General features: G+C 40.2%; 1 protein-coding gene across 2 annotated transcripts in view; it reads left to right on the plus strand.

The window, feature by feature from the left end:
- The first annotated feature begins 5117 nt into the window (after nucleotides 1-5117).
- The window catches only part of PAFAH1B1 (platelet activating factor acetylhydrolase 1b regulatory subunit 1), a 38110-nt gene continuing 20819 nt past the window's right edge, over nucleotides 5118-22408 (plus strand). The window contains exon 1 of one of the 2 annotated variants that reach the window (XM_059829309.1): nucleotides 5118-5160. The gene's annotated coding sequence lies outside the window, so the exon portion shown is untranslated. Of the gene's footprint in view, nucleotides 5161-5349; nucleotides 5385-22408 lie in introns of those variants that run through there. The other variant, XM_059829310.1, reaches the window with a different exon arrangement.

A 22408-nucleotide genomic window follows, 5' to 3' on the forward strand; every position in this document is an offset into this window, starting at 1 on the left:
TCCTCTGTCAGGGTACAGCCAGTAAAAAAAACTGATAAGCTGATGAAATGCTACTTGTACCTGGACTTTTATCCTTTGGCTCTAGGAAAAGTAGTTGCTGGACTAACATGTGAGGTTAAAGAAGGAACCATATGAAAATAATATCCATAGAAATATAGACTACTGAATCAAGGTATAGAAAGACAACATCGTCACTGTTAGTAGCATAAACTATAACCTCTGCATGATGACTAGTTAAGTTGAGAAGCAAAATGGAATAAATATAGGTGTGTGAACTTCTAGCAGTAAAAATGGAAGACTTGCTGAAAATTTCGTCACTTCACTTTCTTTGTAATAAATTTGAAAAGGGATTCACCTCAGTAAAAAATTCAACTGTGAAGAGTGCAGACTTTGCACAATGCCAAGGTTCTCAATACTGAAACATGTTAGAGACCCGATTTGTTTATATTCTCTTCTTTTTAATGCTATTAAGAATGTCGGGTAAAGAGGAATACATTTACAGATTGCCCTCTTCCTTATGTTGATGATATATAGGAAAGGCAGCAGGAGTACTGAAAGTAGAATTTCTAAAATCTGAATATACATTAAAAAGGAATCTAAATGCTTTTGTGTTATGCTTTGCATTGGGAACACATTTTCCCACACATAGGCATTTTCTCTCTGTTTTGGTTGCAAAACTAATAATAATTTTTTCAATATCTTTAAGTCAAACCTCAAGTGATGTTAAAATTCAGAAATATACAATGGCAGAAACTTTTGCATGTGCTTGCATCTATAAAAACAATAAAGTGGACAATTTTGCAGTTTTAGAGGCAAGTCTTGCTTAAGCCACAGAGAAGTCACTATTTACTAGTGAACAAAAAGATGAGAAAACTCTCACTTCTTGTGATTTATTCCAATGACAGGGTTAATGACACAGGTAGACATGCCCATTGACTCATTAAATTGAATGGCAAGACACAGCTAGAAGTTAATTTTCCTTTGGTATGTGCTTAGGCACCTAGTTACAACAGTATTTGTGTCACCAGAATTTATTCCTGACCTAAAACTGAGTCGATCTTTCAGTTCAAATCTGTGGAGGCATTTTTGTACAACTTTTTATCTTTCAAAGCTCTGTAGTTGTAACAGCTCATATCTTTTGTAGGTCAGGCACCAAGGTGGACTTGCAACATGTAAATTAGTTGATTACAGTGGTACAGTCGCTACGGATGTTTTGCTACACCAATATGTACACGCGTAGAATATTAATGACAACTTTCATTCATAGGCAACATACGAATGATCAATGAATGAGATTTTCAGTGTTTAGCAGAAACCTTTTAGCAAGGTTTGATGTAACATTTTGAAATATGTAATCTCTGGTGGAGCTGTCTGTGGATATAGCTGTCTGTGCCACCCCATATGGTAAAAAATACACTGAAGAAGCCTGGCTCACTCTGAAGCGTGGCTGTGCAAGTTGTAAACATTTACTTTAGGAATATCCTTAAGAAAAATTTGAAGTTGGAATCAGAAGGAGCTATGCAATTTGGACCTGCACATCTCCGCTGAGGCGGAGGGTTTGTGTTTTCTATTATCAAGGTACACTGTGGCAATCAAGGAAACTATCAAGAAAAATGGGCTCTGAGACTCCTCATAGTTCAGCTGTGCTGGGAGCTGGGATTTTTTTTCCATTGCGGTATCAAGCAATGATATTACAAGGAAGGCCAGCTGTAAAAGGAGAATAAAATACCTGTGTCATAAAAGTGTTGGGAAAATTCATTAATCTTTGTGAAATGGATTTAATTTCTTGGGTAGGTGCTAATTATCACTTGAGTATGCACCCCAAAATACTTGATATATTAGAATTTTGAGAATGTCAAAGCAGTTTTGCCTGCTTTGCAAACAAACTGAAATAAAGCAAAGGTAATTTTGGCATACCATTTTAAAGCCTTACCCTAAATTTCAATCCCTGTTTTCTGCGGATATCCTACTCACTGGTTGTAGTTAACATAATGGGCACTTCTAGAAAACTACAGGCTGGCCAGCCTGATCCTGACACGGTCTCCCAGTATCATTATAGCCAAACTGGTGAGATATGGACTAGACAGGTAGATTGTACAGATGGGGGGGGAAATGGCTGAACCATCAGGCTCAAAAGCTTGCTATCAGCAGTTCAAAGTCCATGGGACTTCAGGACGTAAGCTACATGCACAACAATGTAACTGAATTAACCTGAATGTGAAAAGGGCTCATATCTTTTACTTACAGTAGGAGTGGAAGGCTCTAAGCTACTTTCAGGCCTGTCCATTTATAATCAGCACATTAAAAAACAAACAAGCCAATGACTGTATGCCTCTTAAGAGACAAGAAAATTTACTTAACGTGTTTAAAAATTAAAAGTATGTTAATTGCCAGAGAACAATTTAAGAGGCTAAAATTGACCAATGGCTAATCCCCCCTAGGATTTAGAATGTGAGGAGTAATAATCTTCAGTTGGACACATTATTTTTTATATACCTGAGTGGCACAGAGGATCATTCAGATTTGAAATTTTGATCCACTATGTTTCTCATGTTGACGTGTCCATGAAATACCACTGACATGTGCCTCACGTGGGAATCAGGAATGTTATCTCTGCCAAGGAAGGCAAGTGCTATTGCCAGTGGTCAGCACAGAAATTTAGAAATACTGGGTGGAAAAAAAACCCGGTATGGCCAGATCCAATCCTCTTTTTTCGAAAGTATCCGAACACTTCCTTGAAATGTTGGTATGGGATACTGACACATGCTGCTCTGTTTTGATTGTTTTTCATTCACAAAAGGATCAGATCCACTGCATTGTCTCCTCACTGGAAATTTGGCCTAACTGACTTATCCAACCGTTTTTCTCTTCATTAATTGTACACATCAGTATATTGAATCTGAATTACTTTATGCTTTTAGTCCACTTTGAATGTCATCAGTGTATTCAGCAATATCTGTGATATCATTATCTCTGGGTGTAAACTGCAAGAAATTTTCAAGGCTTAAATGGATCTAAAACTTGTAATCTAGTCAATTAAAAAAATAAAGTTAGATGCATGTTCATACTCAAAATTTGTCCTGGATGCATTTGCAGTTGTGTCTTGGGTTTAAATAGCCCTCTGTTGCCTACTGCTATATAAAATAACAACATAAACAAAAGAGAAAGTGACTGACCATAGCCATAGCACAGCAGTGAAACCAACAGAAAACACTGTCAAGTGCCCTCAGTACATAAAAGGAGATTCATTACATAAATTTTAGACATTATTAATCTCAGTTGCTACTTGCAATAGAAACAGATAAAACTATACAGCTTTTGATTATGAAATTTTCAGTGTCCCTTGAAGTTTCTTAAAGTTTTTGCTATACAGATAATTTTACATGTGGAATTACTTATTTCCCCAAATCAGCATTTCAGACAACTTTATGGCCCACATTAAACATTGTATTACGCTGTTATGCCTGCCAACATTAGAGGTGACTTTGGTCACTGGTCTTTGATAGTGACACATGTAACTGTTTCCTGTAACAGCAGGGCTCTTTCTGTTTTGCATCTGGATTTATTGCGATTAAGCAGTTACACTGGTTGGGTCCACTGCCAGCTCATCTCGGTCATTTACCAAACAGTATTTTGCAAAGCACCTGGGTAAAGGCTGCTGTCACTGAGACTCAAGCCACTGAAGACTGTAAGGATTGCAAAATCAAAAACTGAGGAAGAATCTGGCTTCTGATGTACACGGCTGTGTGACTATATTTGTCAAATGGCAACTGAGGGAGTGGCAGCCCATTTCTCCAGGACTCTCCACTCTCTTCTGTCAGTCACTTCTTGTGAGTGTGTGGATTAAATTATCAGTGGTCTATGCCTCAGTTTACCATTAGGAACACTGATACATTAAACCAAGGACATTTTGAGATTTAACTAAGGGGGGGGAGGGTGTAGAAAATTATGAAAACATTCTATTCCAAGCATAAAGCATGATTTTTTTCATACCAAGATGCACGGGGACATGCCACGTTCCTGGATCTCCAGTCATACAGAGGTAACGGTCACAAATGATATGCGTGCTTCTTTCAAATCTGGTAACCCTAAGTCTGCAGTCCAAGGTTACTCACTAAAAATAGTGCTGTCTCAGGAGCCGATTCCACACAAGCCAGAACATACCATAGCAGTGTATCTGTGCGGCGAGACCAAATGCAAGAGCCCACAGAACAGAGCAGTATAACTCCACTTTAAGGCTTTTCTTGGCAGTTGCACCACCTTGGTTATAACAAAGCCAGCATCAGCTCCTTCACGGCTATCCAGAGTGGAAAGCTGTGCCGCACTGCATCGCAGGGCCCCATCTCACTGTTCTCTGTATCGCTTCGCACAGCACCACTGCAGATGTGCATTTCACGTTGTGCAAGCACTAGTCATGTGGACAGCCCACGAAGTGTCCTCCAAGCTACACCACACAGATGAACATGTATCTGTTTACTCTGCCTTTTTCTTCCCTTCCTAGTCCCTCCAGTGGTATGTCTTTTCACTGGTATTTGCAGGGGTTTTTTTGCCAGACATCGCTAACGCGCCTTTACCGCTAATTAAAATGCTGATGAAGAAAGGAACGGCAGTACCAGTGATGGGGGGGTGGGTGTCTGACAGGACAGCAAGTTGCCACAGCAGCCGAGGCGTGAGGAGCGCAGGCATCTGGGAAGTGACACCTACAAGGAGCTACAACGCCTGGCGGCAGAGGGGGGCCGGGGGGACCAAGGCGGGCGACACGGCCCGGGCCGGTGTGCCCGGGGCCTGGCGACGGTGGCAGGCCGTCCCCGCAGGCCGCACCGGGGCGCGCGCGGGGCAGGCCGGGAGGCGGGCGGCGCGGGGCACGCCGGGACACGCGCCCTGCGCCTCAGCCTCCCAAGATGGTGGCCGGCGGCTGTCCCCGCCCCCGCCGCGCACATGCGCAGTGGCGCGGCGGGCCGCGCCGCTCCCTCCCTCCCTCCTGGCGGCCGGGGCGCCACTGACAGACCGCGGAGCGGAGCGGTGCGAGCGGTGAGAGCCTCCGGGACCCCCCCGGACCCCCCTCCTCCGCGCCCCGCCCCGCCGCACCGGTGAATGGGAGAGGCGGGCGGCGCCGGCCCCACGGAGCAGAGCGAAGCGGCGGCGCTGGCGGCGGCTCGGGTAAGGCTGGGGCCGCGCCTCCCTCCTTCCCCTCCCCCGGCCGCCGTCGCCCCCCGCGGGAGGCTGTCCCGGCCGGTGGCGGGGCCCGGCGGGCCGAGCGGCCGGCGCGGCTCTCCTCTCTCTCCCCCCCTCCTCTCCTCTCCTGCTCCCCGCCCTCCGCTCCTTCGCCTGCCCCCTCCCTCCTTCTCTCCAGCTCGCTCTCAAAATGGCGGCCGCGCCCGTTGGTGAGGAGGGAGCCGGGGAGGAGGCGGGGGAGGCAGGGCGACGGGGCGGGAGGGAGGGAGGCGAGGCGGGGGACGGTCCCCGCGCCCCGGCGCGGCGGGGTGGGGTGGGGGCCGCCGGGCGCGGCTCCCTCCCCTCCGCTGGCCCTTCCCGGGCTTCGTGCCGTCCTCGCTGCCGGTGACTTAGCAGGAAAACAGGGCGCGGGGGAGGAGTGGGCCAGACAAGGGAGCGGGGTGGGGTGAGCGGGAGAGAGCCCCTGCGGTGGGCTCCGGCTCTCCCGGCCTTCGTGTCCTCCCCCCGCCTTCAGGCCGCTTCGTTTCTTCTGGTGACTTAGCAAGATACCGGGGAGGAGGCGATGGGCCAGACGCAAATAATAATAAAAAAATAGTCTGGGGCGAGGAGTCCGGGGTACGTGTGCTGGAGAGTACACCGAGCATCCCTTCCCCGAATGCCTCCTGGAGGGTTTCCTCCTGTTCTCCTCTCCCCCGTCCTCTCCGAGGGCAAGGCAGGCGTTTGTCAGGAGGTGGCCCAGATCTCCAGAGTCGGCCGCAGCACAGAAAACAAAACGAGAATTGATAATACAGGGGAAAGGAGTAGGTGTTACTTTAAGAATTTGTTTCACATCCACCCTGTTTTCCTGCAGTGATCTAGCAGGGAAAGCATTGATAGGAGGTGGCTCAGACCTTCAGAACCAGCTGCAGTGAAAACGGGGGAGGGAGGTCTAATCTCTCCTTCTTGGGGTCATATCACTGCCTGGTTGTCTACAGTCGCACAGATTTCCCTTGAAAACCTTTTATTAGCAATCGCGTTTGCTAAAATGCTCTATTTATTGCTGCTCTTGAGTTTTTGTTTCGGCGGGAGGTTATACGCAGGCAGGGCTTTTGATGGAAGTTGGGGGGTGGGAGTGGTGCCTCCCTTCAAAAGTTTGGGGTTTACTTATTCTGTGGATGTGAGATTTTTCTTTTTTCTTGTTTAAGGTGCATGCAGTTAAGCTTGACCTTTAATGCCAATAATAATGTGACACCTTCCTTTTCTTTGCCATAGTATCACTGGTAAAATTTCCTTGCTGATAGTGCTGCAGCAGAGGGCTTGGTTGTTGCAGGTCAAGTCAATTCGTAATGAATTACCTAACCAGGGGATGGTGGAAGGTTAATCTAAGCTATCTTAAAAATCTTTCATAAGCACTGTTTTACTGTAAATAAATGTTAGGGCATATTGACCTGGCTGAATTATGTATTTATGTGGAAATTCTTTTAAGTGTATATTCCTATGATAGTATTGTTTATATAGTATTGGGAGATGGGTGTTAAAGAACCCATGTTCAGTGATGATCATTTCATAAATGATTGTGCAGCATTCGGCTGGTTTTCGGAGGAGGGAGGGTCTGCTATCAAAATGTTATTTGCCCTTAGAGTCATTTTGTTAAATAGGAAAATTATGTTAGGGAACTAAACAAAGAAAATATTTTTAAACAGAAGGATTTATTGCAAATTTCTAGCTTGTTCTCGGGGATCTCATTTTTGTGTGTTTCTTTTGATATTACCATGTTTATGGATGCTGTGTGCAGCCATTGAGCAGAGAAGAGACTGGGTGGAGTAAGGAGGCAAAGCTGCGAAATGGCTAGATTACCCTTTCATAGCTTTTTTTTTTTTTCCCTTTGCTTGCGTTTTGCTGGGGTGGAGGAATACTAATTGCCGTAACAATGAATTCTCTTCTTTAGGGAAGAATCTAATGGTGCAGGAACCTTCTGAAATGAAACAAATCTCGCATTCTGTTTTGAGGCTTATTTTTCTGCAGGGTGGATCTTGATTTGTCTGACAGTGAGAAGTGACCAGTCACTGTTGCAAAGCCAGATTTTTTTTTTTTGTCTGATAAGCATTTCAATTTATTGACTTAGATATTCACTTGTTGAATTTATTTTATTTACACTTTAGATAAGAATTATAATTTTTGTGTAGGTATTTTACACAGAAAATTTTCTTACATATGGAGAACCCCCTGTATTGTTGCTTAGTGCTATTATTTGTTCATGTAACTTCTTGGTTAGACTGGGTTACAGATGGACACACAAGAAAAGACAATCCCTGCTTTCTCTGGTGACCACAGTAGAGTAACTCCTGTTAGTATATGGAGTTAATTGCATTACCGTTCTTCATGTGCCAAGTTCATATAAAATAACATCTCAAGATTTTGGAAGCCCTTTTGAACAATATGGTTCTGTAAGAGCATTACTATACCACTTGGCTACTGCTGCATCATGGGGGTAATACTGATGCTTGGAGTTAAAGTTGTGTAGGAAAGGCGTTAGAACAAAGGATTTGGGGAATACGGTAGGGATCAGATGAAGCACCTAGGAGGGGCTGCTTACAGAAGGGTTCTCCTGTTCCAGATGTGGTTCATGGTATTCCCACCCGTATTCAGTGTTGATCAGAGTGAGTACAACACTGAACACGAATGTGCTGAAACAGGTTGAGGTTTTGCTTTTTCTTGGGTCTGTCTCATTTCTGGAGTCCAGTTTTTGATGGTAGGTGGCCACAGATGAGACTGTATTTGGTTTTAGTTTGCCCAAAATTAAATTAAAGGATAGTGGCTTTTTTATAAGATGTAGTTCATTCACTCAGAGTAGATGTTACAGGACTCAATGGATGTGTTCACTAAATGCCGGTGTCTAAAAATGAATCCAGGCTAAGAGCAATGAAGAATCCAATAAAACACTTGCCTCCTTACAACTTTGGTTGATTTTTGTCCTTGAAATGATGGCAGTTACTTTCTGTACAGGAGTAACTTGTTAATTTTTGTTCTACAAAAGAAAAAGTCATTAATAGTTACCTTTATGACTGTATGCAAGGTCTGTCTTGCATGTATTGCTGACTCTCTGCCTATACTGTTTCCTATGCTCCACCCAGCCTTGAGTGCTCAGTTTGTATTCTTTGTCTGCTCTTAACTTTTTTGTCTATCCAACTTGCTATCGGTGGGACAGCTATTGAATTAACATCTGTTGACTGTCTTGCCCAACACTCCAACCTTGTCTGTCTTCAAGAACTCTGTAACCAACTCCCATCAGTGTTAAGTATAATGTGTTTGTAAAATATTCTGGGCAAACAATAGCTGGAAAACCCCTGCCTCTATAGCTTAGAAATATACTGTATATGTTTGTTATAAAGTTTATTTACAGCCCTCTGTAGCTGCCTCTGGTATTCATGACCTAGAGTGGTTGAAATTACTGTAGTACGAAGGGGAGCAGCTTTTTGAATAATTTCGTTTCGGTCAGCTTTCCCCTACTTTTGTGAACTTCAGGCTCATTTTTCTAAACTAAAGGCAGACTGTGGGAGGCCTGCTGACATGTCCATGAAGTGAACACTGAAGTACTTGTCAGCCTGAAAATAAGAACTGCTTAGGCCTAAATTTATGAAATCAAGAGGGCAATAAAAATCAGTAATTATTATTAATAAATAATAATTTCAGATTTCTTATAGGGTGTGGGGGAGTTTCCAGCCTATAACGTGTAATTTGTGATGGCAATTGAAGATATTTCCCAAGTATCAGAGCCACGTGTGTTAATCAAAATGGTTCTGGGTTTCATCTGTGAGGTTTATTATAGAGAAGTAGTAAGTTATGTACTGTCCATACATGCAGATCTGTTAATGAAGTTACAACTGGTCTCCTCTTTCTCCTTTTTATAAGAGCTTAAATATCATTGACAGAACAGCCTGTCTACTAAAAATGTACTCAGTTGATTAAACCTTGCCTGTGTTGAATGGCTTTCTCAGGAGCTACTTTATTACCTGACATAAGGGGAATGGGGCTCCTAATGTGGCTTTGGGGTGTTGTGAGCATAGGTGTTTATTAATGGGTGATGTTGCTTTGTCTTTTGATCTGCCTGACAGAGTAGGTTACACCTCCATTTAAGTTTTTAAAAATAGGCATTTACACTAAGACGTAATCCTGACCTGTTTAAAACTAGTTTTCAAGTACATGAAGTTATTTCTTCCGAATTCTTACTATAAATGCTGTTCAAGATAGCAGGAGTGCTCACTCACATGGTCATGTTCTGCACGGAAGGCTTGTGCCATTACTGAAAATGCAATGGTGTGATTTGAGCTGTAGCTGACTTACATCATCTTCATTGTGGTGCCCTTAGCTTAGGTTGAGTTAAATGTCTGTTTTTCTTGTGTTACTGTTATTTTAGAACAGTACTTTTCCTCATTCATACCATTTTTTTTAGACCTACTGATGAGTATTGCATATTAGAAACGTTTGAAAGAACCATGATTTTTATCTGATGAATAATTTAGTTCTAGTTTTAACCTGGCGAACTTGCTAGATATTGCAGGTTAGGCCCAACAAATGTGGATATCTAACTTATATCTTATCTCAGTTATTTAAAGAAGGGCCTTTTCTTCTTAATACTGATTGAGTCAGGACTTGAATGAGGCAATGCTTGTCTCATTCAGCATGTTGAAAAGCTCATTCTTTTCTTTCTTTTTTTAACCTCATGCTCTCTCTTTAGGGGATTAGATAGGTGTGACTTAGGCTATCTTGTTTTTAGTTCATTGTCATGGAAGCCACCTATCATATTACTTCATGCTTGTATGTACCGTTAAGGAAATTTCAAAGAAAAATGTTACTTACAAAATAAGGGTATGCTGTGATCCATTTCATCAGTACCATAAACATACAGTCCTCTTCAAAGCAAATCATGTGTGCACAGCATTGTCATACTAAGCAGTATCAAGAGCACTGATGCATGCATAACTATATAAACCCCCCCCCCCAACGTTATGAATGCAAAGTACTTGTTAGTTAATACATTTAGAAGTACTTTAGCCATTTCCTCCTTATTGGTGCTGCTTCTGAGAGAGCCCAGCAGTTTGACTTGGCTGCTTTATGGACTTTTGGATAAGGATTGTGATTAAATAAATATAATAAATACATCTTTGTGGTTGTGATTCCGTTGATTCTGGAAGACTTACCTGATATTTTTAACCTGTAACTAGTTGCTGCAGTCTTGAAAAGGTATTTCCAGTTATGGGACAATCCATCGTGGTTGAGGTTTATAGGTGGTGCTGCAGCAAATGTCTGTCCTGTAATTTTTTCAGATCCGTTGTTAAATAGGTCCCTGTTGAGCGCGTTCATAGATAGGCTTTTCTGCAGCACTTGTTCTCCAGTGCTTGTTGGTGAGTCAGCTGGCATACCTCCTCTGAGATGGGGCTAAAGGTAACAGGTTTTATGGCATGATGCCGTACTAGTTTACATCTGAGATAGCACAGTGGCCTTCATGATTGAGATTATTTATACCTTCCCTCTTGTATCAATATTAATTGTTCCTATCGTGCTCCACAAATCTTGAGTTCTCTTGGTTTAATTAGACAAGTCTCTTCTCCCCTGCCCCTCCTGCAGATTGCCTCTGCCTTGTTTTTCTGCATGGAGGTAGCTTAATGCTAAAGCAAAGGTGTTGAGTTTATCCTTCTTCAAGACTAGAGGAAGATCAGTTAGAAACATCTAGCCTGTTTACCTGTATATAAATGACTGTTTCTTCCATAAAGAAACAATGTTGGCAGTTTGTCTTGTGCTTGATTCGCCTGGGTTTTGGGGTGAAGAAAAAGATCAGGTAAACAATGTGGTTTATTTCAATACTAGTGTCTTTACAATCTATTAAGAGGATGATAGTGTGTAGATGTATTTTGAAACAGATGGTGTCTATTAAATCAGTAATGGTAGAAGTTTTTGGTTCTCACTCAGCTGGATTTGTGGGCAGCAAGCACAAACTAGATTGGGGGAAGCTTAACAGAGGGGCTTCGACCCTAGTACTCATCTGCAGCAGGCAGCGAGGATGGGATTAAAGTTCTGACATCATGCGTGCCATTTTTTGTAATAAAATCTTGTGAATAGCTAACACTGTTCCATCAAACTTGGAATTTATAATCTTCATGTTTCTGTCAGGCTAATAAGGCTGGGATGAGTACTAATGATAGATAATTTCCAGTACCACAGCGTATCACAGTCACAAATTCATACATTGACAAAATGAGAACTGAGATGGTTGTGAATATCGTGGTCTGTTGCCTAGTGTTTGGTCTTTCTTGGCCATGTTTTGTACTATCTGACATTGCTTCTGCATGGGAAGGTGTTTCCATTTCAGCAGTAAAAGTAGTAATTCTGTGTTTGTCTTCTGCTCTCTTGGCTTAGGTGAGGGACATTCCTCCAGGGAGAGCAGTTACTGTCTTCAGCAGGATAGTTACTGCATGCACGAACAGATGGGAGATGAAGGGATGCTGGTTAAGTTGGGAAGAGGAAGGCAGGTATTTCTTAGGGACTGGTTCCCACAACTTCAGATCGTCTTTAGAGGCAGTAGTGTAGTAGGTGAAGATGGGTCACTAGAAGGATGAGACACAGACACCTTCTACAAGAACCCTGATTTCATTACTTTTGGTACCGGTGTCATGAAAGATTAAACTCCGTTCCCTGTAATAGGATAAGATGGATGTATGACAATTATGATGTTTGGGGTTTTTTTCTTTTTTCCCCACTTGTCAAGTGAAGCCATTTTTGGTCAACAAGCTTTGAAAATGGCTAAAGGACTAACTGAGTGTTCTCATGATTTGAAGAGTGGAAGTTCTGTCTGAATTTTTGTTTGGATTTCTTTGTGTTTTTGACCTTCTCCTGTTTCTAAAGGTTTAACATAGGTGTTCCTTCAAGTTTCCTTCCAAATGTTTTTCATATATAAATTTAATCAATTCACAATTATTTTTAACATCACATTTCCGATACAACAGGCAGTTTAATAGTTGAAATATTAAATTTGGATATAGTCCTGTGACCCCCTTTACAGCTGTAAGTCTACTATTTAATTCCTCAAGCCAGAGAAAGTATGGGGGGAAGAACTGAAAAGAACAAAGTTCAAATCCAGTGTGTGACTGCTGACCAACCGCAAGAAACTATTCTGAGTACGTGCACTCTTCTCCTGGGGGCTAAGAAAAAGTAGCTTAAATACAGTGTTCTAGAATTGCTATCACAAAATGTGTATGTATTATTTGACCTAGCAAAAATTATTTTGAAAAATATCTTGCTGAAGTCATCCAGATAAACCGTGATGTGCATTGTGCATTTCTCTGAGCAAGTTTAGAGTAGCAGCTTGTAATACATTAGCCCCCTGTAACACTAACCCTCCTCTTCCCTTCTCCCTCAGTCCTGTTCTACTCCCCACCCCCAATTTCAGTAATCTGTGTCTGACCAAAAAGTCATTCAGGTTTCCAGTGAAGTTCGGTGAAAACCTAGTGGGGAGTTAACGTGAATTTAAAATGAATTTTGTGAAATAATTCCTTGCTATCATGTCACTATCACAACATACTAAACAGCATAAAGAGTTCTAGGTCCAAAAGTTTTCACACATTTTAAAGGTTTCTTTTCTACTGCAGCCTGCTTTTTTCTAGGTTGTTCATTTATTGGTAGGTAAATTTACCTGCGTTTTCACACAGAACTGAACAGGCAGGCTAGGGAAAGGATGTTTTCACTTGTTTTCTACCAAAGACTACATGTAGACTACAAACTTGAGCTCTGACCTGGAAGAAGCTTAAAGGCACTAAAATGATATGCAGTGACTATGTGCTCGAGGTGTTTCTGCTGAGAGTTAATTGTATCATGCTTCTATCAGAATTGCAAAACTGAAGTGATAGAGGGAGGATAAATACCAACATTGAATTTCATTTAAAAACTTCTTTTCCCCAAAAAATATTTTCCCAGCGAATTTGGTCCAAATGTATCAAAAAGTCACATAGTGTTGGTGCCTGGGAAGGTAACAAGACGAAAAATGTCTTAGTTGTTTTACAGTCCGAAAGGTAGGTAGTGACTGCTGGTGATCTGTTAAGTAGTGATTATAACTTGAAATAATATGGAAAAGGAGATGGGCATATGAGTTTATTTCAAAATGCACATCTCTAATTAGGACAGTAATGCATTTATTTAGGGAACATGCAGTACAGAGTAGCTAACTTGCTCCTGTTTTATAGCACCTTGATGACATTTCTTATCTTTATTTTTTAGATGTAATTGCAATGTGCATTCCAAGTCTTTGGAACATAGGCACTGTATTTGATCTGCTATAGATTACTTTCTAGTTCCCCATGGATTTATTGTTGAATTATTTTCAGAAGTAAACTCCAGTATCAGGTTTTTAGCAAAGTCAATTCAATTAACCTGTAAAAGTAGGTGAAATGGATAAGAAAACAGGCATAGGACTTTAAATTTTTTTGTGTTAAAAATATATTTGCTTTATAAGCCTTTAACTGAAGTGGAAAATATTTTTAGTAGCTTATTGCAAAATGTGAACAAACACTGCACAAAATGCTATATTATGTGTAATATATATTGATATACTTGGCAAAGCATTTGTGTTTAAGACCTACGGGCATTTTAAGACTTCACTTCATTTCAGAATAACAGATTTGCTAAACGTGTGAATTAAAAATAAGGCTCAGAGTTGTAATTCAGGTGAGATTTGCTTTTTGTTTTGTTTTTCCAAAATAAGACAGTTGTTGGAGCTCACTTTTTCATAATCTTTCAGCTAGCTTTACTGATGTAGGCTGAAAAGTGGAAAAAAGATTAGCCCAGCTCATAAATGAGTAGCTTTCTTGTATTCTTTGAATCATCTCTGCTGGCTTAGCAGGTGATGAATTCTAACATTTTCTAGGATAAGGTGTGTTTGCCACACTGTAAGAGGAGCTGCATGGCTGTTCTCTTGTGATTATACTGTATATATGTTTTTCTGCTGTGACTGGGGGTGAGATGAAGGGGGGGAGAAAAGGAACTGGATGTTTTATTTTACTTGTTACCGTTTTTCTTTCCTATCAACAGATGGAGACAGATTTCTAAGAAACCTTTTCAGGTCATAGTAGTTATGCCCAAGAAATATGGATATTACTTCACTTTTAATTAGATTTGTATTTAAATGGCAGCTTCTACAGAATGTTTCTAGCGTACAATTGTGGGAAGAGTTGTCCTATTCTGTGGCTTGAGTTTGATAAAGCAGCTTTTTGCTTACTGGGTTTAAAACAAAATCAGACCATTAAAGACTAGTATGTAAGAACACTTCCTTTTAATCTAGACATGTTTGTATACCTGCTAGAATTTAGCAGTATAATCTAGAGGTATAAGAGAACAACTCATTTAATGTACTTTCCCCATAAAGGACTGTAGCTCTAATTGCCTGCAAATGCTCACAGATAACCACTTTAAGTCCTCTTGTTAATATGTTGTGAAATAAGATACACTGTCGAAAAACTTTGTAAGGATCTAATGTGCCAGCCATGTAGCAAGAAACAATGCAACAAGAGTTTCTTCTTTATTAATGCATAAATGGATTGTGTCAACTTTAAAGAATTGTGGAATTTAATTCTGATTATATAAATTCAGTTAGTGGCTCTGGTCTCTGCTACCACTTCATAAGTGACTTGCCTTTCACTGGGATTGAAAAATTACCTGAAGAGAAGCACCTAACTGAAGTAGGATTTATGATACATAAACAAACTCAGAAGAAAACATAAGGCATTTTCTTTCACGTTAAACATCTTTTAAGAACAGTAGAATGTGTTAGAGAAACCGCTTGAAAGTTGGTAGCATGTAGCTGGACACTCAAGACTGTTCTGAGTTTTACACAGGTTGTTGGAATTTAAATGATTGCAAATTAAGATCTAAATTTGAAGGTAAATGTGAGCAATCTAAAACTCTGTAATTGATTTCATAATGTGAACCCGATTGTATGTTCCTTGTTTGTAATGCCTTGTCTGCCTTTTTAACACCCAAGTACTTAGGATTAGGCATGCCTAACCTGACAGTCTGAGAACGTGATCTCAGATTTTTGTCTCCTTCAAAGAAACATTCGTGTAGAATATTATTAAATACACGATTTTGTCACAGTAATACTTAGAAAACAAATGGTCTTGTAGTTGAGTTTATTAAGGTATTAGGATTCGGCAAAAATTTGCTGTTATTAAAGCACAGCAGCGTACAGCCCTTTGATAAGCTTTCAGAGTTGAACGGTGTTGGTCTGTATCTGCTAATACATTTGCTCTGTAATTTATGCCATCTAGCTCTTCTAGTTTTGCATAGTTAGGTGTTTAGTGTACGTAGCTTGTGTTGTTGTGGGGAAGACTGTTTATGGAGCCTAAGCAATGGTCATTAAAACTGCAGAAATTTAATTAATTTATTTTTAAGTTCCTGGAGGAGCTATGAACATGTATTCCAAGAGCTGCGATAACAGATTGGTCAGCAGTGGTTGTTAGGTTGCTAGACAGCAGCAGCAGGGTGAACTTGGGGTGGTGCTGATGTATTTAACTGTTTGCTGCTGCTGCTGATGTTGTGAACCAAGGAATGATGCTGAAACTGATTTTCTTGGTTTAACTCATAAAAATTCAAAAGTTAAGAGAGAAAACATAAAATACAGGATGGACGAATGTGCCTATGGAAATTACGGGAGATAGGAAAAGTGCTTAAGAACATATTAAGGCTGATTGACTGTGTTTTGTCGTAGCTAGTAAGCAAATGTTTCTGCAGGCTTGCGGACTTAAATTACCAGAATGTTAAAGATTTTGAGCCTGGAGTTCCAGTGGGTGAGACCGTCTTTCATCGCGGTGCTGATGAGGATTTTCTTCATGGCGGGAGCCCTGGCTTAAGTCATTAGAGTAACTTAGGCTGTGAAAGAAGCCTGTAAAATTGAACTTCTGAAACTTGTAAAGGCCTTATGTCTTTCTCTGCATTACCCTTTGCAGCTTTATTGAGGTGACTTTAAAAAATATGGTTAGAACCTACAAATGTCTGCAAGGAATACTGGTTCACGATGAACTTGGAATAGCTTTCTGCTGTCTGTCTGTATGTCACCACTTGATGTTTGTGTAGATTTTCTTATACCTTATTGCTATGGTAGCAGAGCACTGCCAGTTAACGAGGCATTGATACAGATGGTTTTGCTGTGTAGCATAGTCACTCACAATGAAAGGAGAGCACTGATAGTAGTGCGTGCATGTTAGATTGGGCCTTGCTCAGACTACAGAGGTATGCTCAACTGAGTCTAGCAAAGCAAGCATAGGTCCAGAATGAAAGATGAGTTTGACAAACATTATTTCCCATTTACGTGTTTTATGTTTACTGTTGTATATGTTGTTTCTGATGAAATATGTAATTGTTTAACTTGCTAATCTGCAATTTAGATGTATCATATCTCAATTGGGAGTGATTTTTACTGTAACTTTTTCTGAAGATCAGAAATGGATATTGTTAGTCAGTTGAGCCATTTCAGTGATTTGTTTATGGTGGTGATCCCTAAGCAGTATTTTTGACACACTTGATGGGAGCAAAGGAAAGACAATGGAGAACCTTGAAGTGATCTTGCTGACAAAATACTGAGGAAGATGGTAAGGTTGCTTGTGATGGCAGAGTTCGGTATCTCAGAATACATTTATGAAAATTCTTTGATTTGGAAGGACTTCATAAGAACTTAAAGTGAAACACCCTGTTGCTGGCAACATTAGTGGAAAAGTTAAGCTTGGTTGTGGCCTGTCGGCAGCTGGTAAGCACCGAGTGCAGTGCCTTCCCATGGTGTGATTCCAGTAAGGCAGTTTAAAGGACAAAAGCCCTCATTCTTTCTGGGATGCTAAATCCCCGACTGAACTAATACCTTGCAGGGACCAATGTGTAGCGTCTTACTGAAGGTATAATTTATATCATGAGTTAATAACTAGTAGCTAATGGTTTCTTTGACCTCCATATTTATGGCTTCAGTTTTGTCATGGTACAATATATGTGTTACTTTGAAAGAGTTGAATGGTACCCTGCCACATACAGATAAAACCTTCCGATTAAAACTGTAGCAGAGAGTTATTACAATTGTTAAACAAAGTCATAACAATAGTAAAACAAAGGCTTAGGTGAAACAGAAAAACTAACAAAACTTTCATCCTTCTCTAAAATATTTGGATGAGCTGTGGTGTCTATGGGTAGCTATGCAGTAATTAACAGCAGTAATCAGTAAGTCAAGGGCTAAGTGCAGAAACACTATTTTAGTAGTTAGAACTAAGAAAGCTGTCTGGTTTTGATTTTAAAAACTTCTGTTTAGTCTTATTGTAGGTTTGCAAAGTAGATGATCAGCTTGAAATAGATAAAAACTAAATGTCAAATTCAGGACACAGTGTCTTTACTAGATACGTGTATTCAAACCGAATTTTATTACTGTTTCGCATCCCATGTACTCTGGTAAGCAAAACCATAATGAACTCTGAAGGAATTTACAGACTAAATTTGATTTTTTTTTTTTAAATGTGTACAGAATGGGCAGTTTTAGGAATTTTAATTCCAGTAACTTTGCTCTTGCTTGATGCTAGTTTAGATCAGTAGGTATTTTTGGCAGGTTGAGACTAAAATGCTGAAAGGTTAATTTGATTCCATAATCTGTTTCCTAATTACATTTGGAGAATACTTACAGAAAATAATATTTAAATGCCTCCTGAAGCAAGTAGGAACACCACCATAGGAATACCTACGAGCCAAGGCTTATCACTTAGTGGCAGGACAGATTATGAACTGAGGGGAATTCTGACTATCTCTTGCCTGAAAGTGATTTTTTTTTTTTTTCCCCCTACCTCATTGCTTTGACTGTATCTGTTTAGCTATTGTACTTTGAATACCTACTATGTAGCTGTCTCAAAGAGCTAACAAGTACAGCTGAACCTGTTTCATTTTGCTATTTGTGCATCTTAAGAATGGTTAGCAGGTCTCTCTTGTTAAGTTACTGCGAAGTTTTCCAGTAATCTAGGAAACGTTTGAACCACACTGATACACATTTCTATAAGGACCTACTGTTTAAGTCAGGAAGAAGAAGCTGTCTTTTGAATTGTTAGGATGTCTTAGTCACCCTCAGGAAGAGGGTGGTTCCTATACAATATCAGATCTGTGAAGTCCACTTCAAGTGTGAAGTTAGACTCAGCTGGGTGCCTTGACACTAACCAGTTGCAAAAGGTATGTATTTAGTCACCATCAGGGTGGGACCATCTTTAAATGCATGTCAGGCAGAAACTTTGAGCCTCAGAGCAATTTCGACAGGAGTAAATAGGTCCTCAGCGCAGTGTGGGTGAATCTTGTGGTGAGTGCAGCTGGCTCCAGCAAAAGGCTGTATGTGGTGAAGCAAGGAATCTCTGAATCCCGGTTTAGGAAGATGGGAGGCAATTCTTAGACATGAAGAGACAGAGGGTCTTCCGCTTATTCTTCTTCTTTTTAAATGAGAAAGTTAGAAGAACCTATATGGTGCTCTTTCCACCTTCCCTTACAAGGAAGGATTCTTCTGCTTTTCAGGTTTTCCTGCCCAATTTGTTGCTCTTTATCAATAGTTCTGTATGTTTTAGAAGCTTTTGTAGGGAAAATTCTGGCCTGTGATGATTCTTGGCTGTATATTTATTTATTTATTTTTTAAAGATTATGCTTTAGTATGTCACTCCAGTCCTACAGCACTTAAGAATTGAATTAGATCTTTTATCCTTATTGCTCAGACATTTCTAACAGTCCTAAGTATAAAAGTTGATCTTTAGCTAAGTGGAAAAGTTAGCAGTTGAGATGAGGTGGAGTTGTCTGAGGATATGCTACTGTAAATGGAGCTGAGGAGGATGTTGCATACAGTTTTTGAATGATTTGTGTTGTTTCATAAAGAAGTAGCCTACCTAAACTGCAGTGGGTGGTGTCTGTGTTTCTTCTCCCACCAGGTACCTGTACATTCTAGAAAACTGAGCAGGTACTGTACTGCCAGGAGGAGTAAGAGGCAAACATTTGACGTGTCATACCTGTTCCAATGTTATGCGTTCAGCCAGGTCTAGCTCCCAATTTTAAAATGCTTATAAAGGCAACTGATCTGTCTGAAAACACTTGCAGCCCACTTTTCTTGCAAGACTGTACATGTGCAGAGGTTTGCCACTCAGTGCTTATATATGTGACTATTGATATGGAAACAAATAGATCTTAAGTTAGAAACGAAAATGTTTTGCAGTGTAAGTGGGGCTATTAATAAAAGGCACATCCTGGTTTACATTGAATTAGTAGCTGTTACTCCATGGATGGCTCCGTTTAGGTTCAGTCTTTTTTTCTGTACTTAATACAGAACAAATTAAAATTTTCATACAAAGACATCTTTTCTTTCAAAAAAGATCTAGCTCTGCGTCTTGACACCACCTTACGGTAAGCTGCTGATACTAAAAATGACCGATTTCAGGCAAGATCTAATGAACAGGTGTTGGTTTTCTGTGATTTTTTTTTTCCCAAGCGTTCTCTTTGAACACTTGCTTCCTCTCATTACTGAGGTTGTTTCCAGGTGTGTGTAATGCAGTGGTGACTGTAAACCTTGATAGGCAATGGAGGAGGACTGGTTAGTCTTGCTCCACTGAGTTTTGTGTGTCACAAAGCCTTCTCTAGCTAAAGAAAGGGCAATGCACACGGACAATATTCAATATTCATCCATTCTCTGTTGTTTCTCAAAGTGGCACAGGTGTATAATTAAAGTTGGGGCCTTCTCAGCTTTTTGGTTTTGAACATTTTTGCTTGGGTGGGGTTTTTCATTTGTTTGTGTAGTTTTGTTTTTTTTCTGTTTGTTTTCATTCTTTTTGTTTTGTCTTTTGTTATAGGGTGTATAGGAAGGAGACTGCCTAAAAATACTTTGCTTTATATTCAGGTGCCTTTGCAGTTAAAAAGTCAGGAATACTGAAAAGGGTGCTTGGAACAGACACTTCTCGGAGAAGTGAGATACTGTAAATCAGTTGACTGGTAACTTATTCTGGATCAGCTGTAATTTGCTAAGAGCAGAAATAACTGCTTCGCTTTGTAGCTGTTGAAATTTATCTAGTACTAAGATCTGTTTCTGAATAACAGCTCAGAGTTAGAGTGATGGAGCAGGTCAGGTGTTGCTAGGTGTTGGGGATACAGGAGAAGTTTGGGGTTATTTTACTTTTTTTTTTGAGGGGGGGGAAAAATGCCTTTCTAACTAGATGGCCTGTCAAGGATTGCCTTATAAACACAGTTGCTGTTATTTTTAGGCAAGTGCTATAGTTACATCTCTTAGATGCAATGACAAAATTGACAAAATATTGGAGTATTATTTTTACTGGAGTTACTGCACTGATGCTGGATTTACAAGGCATTTACTACTTAGTGGTAGTTTATAATACAAAATCACCTTCTGTTTTTAATACTGTGATTTTTACCATGGTTGTACTACAAGCGGATTTTTGAAGTTTCTATCTTTTGTGTTCTGCTATTCAGTGCTTCAAACAGTGCTTCTGTGTATAAAGAAGCGCCTTATTTTGTTCTTCTCCACAATGTTTATCGCTACTGAAAGCGTTGCTATGTTCATATTGAAGTGCAGAGATTCAGCCATTATAAGCCTCTGTTTTTCAGTACTTAAATTTATAGCAGCATTGCCCTCTAGAGGGCACTTCTTCTGATCATTTCAATGGATTATTTTTTATATTAACTGAATTTTCTTTAATTTGTATGCAGTACTCCTACTGTGTAGTGAACAAGATGCAGCTATTGAAAACCAGTTGTCTCTACCTGTCAGGAAGTGAGGTATGGGACAACAATAAGTGAAATGTTTGCTTTTGTTCTCTGAAAGGATGCAGCCTGTGCTATCAGTTTTCAACTGAATTGTTTCTCAAATAGCTATTAGGGAAGAGGTCAAACTAATTAAATAATGTCTTGCCTGTATAGTGTGCTCCTGTCCTAAATGGCTTGCAGTGCAGTATTATGGTGTACAGCATTTGACGTGGAAAATCCACCAGCAGAGTGAAATACAAGCAACTTGCAGCTTAAGCTTATTTTGAAGCAGACAGCAGGGCCTAGATAGGTTTAGAAACAAGCTCCTGATCCCCTGCGATGGATAAATAGACATTAATGATACAAGCTTAGCATTTTCTTTAATTTTTTTGTATAAGAAAAGTTTTTGTTTAAAACAGACTCCTTACCAACATTGTTATCCAACTTTTATAGTGAACCTTGCGTACCTGTATGTCTAGTGGAGAAACAGTAGGGAAGAGGCAGTGGGAACATGTGCCTCCTGAAGTGGCTGGTAGAAAGTTTGCAAACCCAACTACTGTCTCCTAAGTCTTTGTGTATTGTCGTGTTCAGTTTGTCTCGTTGCTAAAAGCTGGTCGGTCAAAATTGCCTAATGGCTTGAGTAAACAATGTGTTATGTACGGACTCTTGTCAGGTATGCAAGAAATGCTAACTTCAGCATTTTTCATATTAGTGTTGCTTACAAAAGAGTACCTGCAGTGCAGAAATCAAAAGGAAGTGCTGCTAAAACGATCTGGAGATGTCGCCTTAACTAATATTAAAACTGTCCAGTTCAAGTGGATTATACGCTAAGAATACTGAAGTTCATGTTATTGAATAAGAAGATACTGAATAGGGTGTGTGGGGGGAAGTAATTTGTGAAAGGCACAATTCTGACTGACTTGAACACTATCTTGAATACGTCAAATTTCACCTGTATTCTGAGTTAGCTTGCATTGTCAGATGTCTAGTGATTGAGGCACTGTCTGAACCCAGCTGAAGTAACGGGCTTGTGGCAACTCTGCACCATGGTAATTGTGCTACTCTGATAAGATTAAAGATCTGTTGAAAAATTTGCTGTACCCCAAATACGGGCTAGATAAAAGATTAACTGTAGGTAAACTGTGTTAACACATGACTGAAAAGAAGGCAGGTATTGTCTTTTAGAACGTGGTTCTTTGGAACTTCTTCAGATAGTGTTACTAGAATAGAAAAAGTAATCTGTTTAATACAGTTGTGTAATAATCTATGTGAAAAGTTCACATGCTGAATTATAGCCGTAGTCTTTAAAGATGCTGTTTGGGTAAATCCTAGAGAACTGCTTAGTATGATGAAATGAATGAGCTACAGTGACAAACTGAGTGTGCCTTGATGCCGTTGGTTATGACCTGAAGTGTGCCATAGCATCTTCCATAGTCCCTTTCTGGAATGTTCTCATCTTTCC

Source organism: Gavia stellata, chromosome 25, assembly GCF_030936135.1.
Source record: "Gavia stellata isolate bGavSte3 chromosome 25, bGavSte3.hap2, whole genome shotgun sequence".
Taxonomy (NCBI): domain Eukaryota; kingdom Metazoa; phylum Chordata; class Aves; order Gaviiformes; family Gaviidae; genus Gavia; species Gavia stellata.